The sequence below is a fragment of the Haliaeetus leucocephalus genome, unplaced genomic scaffold (genome assembly GCF_000737465.1).
Source record: "Haliaeetus leucocephalus isolate CR32 unplaced genomic scaffold, Haliaeetus_leucocephalus-4.0 Scaffold450, whole genome shotgun sequence".
Lineage (NCBI taxonomy): Eukaryota > Metazoa > Chordata > Aves > Accipitriformes > Accipitridae > Haliaeetus > Haliaeetus leucocephalus.
In genome coordinates this window covers 17,681,866-17,683,843 of record NW_010972886.1, presented here as the reverse complement: position 1 = coordinate 17,683,843, position 1,978 = coordinate 17,681,866, and positions in this window count along the sequence as shown.

Sequence of the window (1,978 nt, the reverse complement as noted above, 5' to 3'; positions counted from 1 at the left end):
GGCAGCCTCTGCCCCGCAGCAGCAGGAGGAGGAGAAGCGGCAGGGGCCTGGTACACGCAGGTCTGCCCCCGAGGTGCGGGAGGGAGGTGCTCTTCGATTCCCCTTTGGGAAAAAAGGTGCCCGTGAGGAAAAATTCGTCGTGGGGGAAGAAAGGGGGGTGGGGAAGGGGAGTCACTGACGCCGTTGAAGAGAAATATGGGGGATTAATCGCACGATCCGCACGCACCCCGACCACAGTCTCCCGCCTTTCGGGGGAGGGGGAAGGAGGACAGGTTTTTTCCTAAGGAGGTGAAATCTAGACACACCCACGTTAACGCAAAATCCAGCCTTCTGGAGAGATTTAGCGGGGAAAGAGGAGCGCAGGGAGGGGGGCGACCTGGTTACAGAAAAGCAAATTATGACAAGCAATTTGCTTGCCTAAGCTATTGTCCTTAAGCTGTCTCTTGCCACTTGTGTTTCAAATCTCCAATACTGCATTAACATACAGGACCGTATCTGCTTAATACATTATGTACTTTATTGACAAAGCATTTTACAAAATCTCAAACTAAATCCAGCTTCTCTTCCATGTAGTATAAATTGCAACAGCATTTTTCCAAATACCTGTAGTTTTACCTGCACAGTAAAAAAAAAAAAAAAAAACAAACCAAAACACAAAACAGTGCAGTGAAAGTGACTGAAATTAAGTCCTTGTGAAAAACATCACAGTAACAGCTAAACAGATTTTTTTTTTAACCCAAGTACTGGATATAGTATTTATCCTAATGGTCCAAGATTAGAAAAAGAAATTACAATCATGACCTTTTCCCCACATGTGAAACTGAAGAGATTGTCTAAATAAAAGATTAGACAAATAAATTATAGACCTTGAAATATTAGTATGTAATCTGTATTCTAGGGATTTTTTTTTAAACAAAGTTGCATAGTTAAATGACTTTATTTTGATTCTCACAATTGTACATTTTCAGCAAAAATCAGGTCTTTCCCTCCCAAACCAGATCTTTAGAGTAAACTCTTAGTCCTCCTGCGAAACAAAGGAAATAAGAGCAAAGGAAAAATCTGCCGTCTTGGATCTGAATAAGAATCTGGTGATCCATGGGTGAAATAACTGCCAATAAACTACTAGCCCTTAAAGGCAACTACAAAAGCATTTTTGTAAAAGCCTGATTAACCAACCACTAAGTTCCCTGTATCTGGCAACAGTATATAATACGCAATTGTGCATGCAATACTATGGAACTTCCCTGGCTCATCATTTTGTTTCTTGTGGGCTCTAATGAGGCAGTAATGACTTTGGCATAAAGCAATTCCTAGGAATTAGAGACTGGCTAGTAGAAGTTGATAGCCCATGTAGTAGTTACATGTTAATAACACCAGCTGTCTCATGAGTTCCTGAAAAACATTTTATACTGAGATTTCATAGCATTGAGATAAAGATTAAACAGTTTTAGATGTTTTTACTTCCATCCACACCATCCAGTTTGCATGCATTCTCAGCATTGCTGTTGGTCACTGTTCCTGCAGAAAGACAATATTTATTTTAGATAAATACTGCTTAATATCTTTATGAAATACATTGTAAGCTGTTTTATCTCAGATGATTTACAGTTCCTTATTAGATCTGGAGATTAGTACAAGAGAAGATTTCAGAAAAGGTGTCCAGAAACAGTCTTATGAGTTTTGTTTTTATTTGGATTTGTTGTTTTGTAGGGTTTTTTTTAGACTAAGGGCCCTCAAAACCTGTGGAGAAGCCCTATAGTTTCTGTAGCTTATACTTTGTCAAGCCAAGTGTAAGCATATTTATCTTATTTTCAGGTGTACACAGATACCAATCAGAATGAATTGCTGAAAGGGTAGCTATTTACAGTGCAGTAATAACTAGAAGAAATTGGATGAGCTAGAGATTGCTCAATTGCCTTTAGTGTTCATCATGTAGGCACTGGCAGGATACCTACACATGGTAGGGATATTGTTGGTA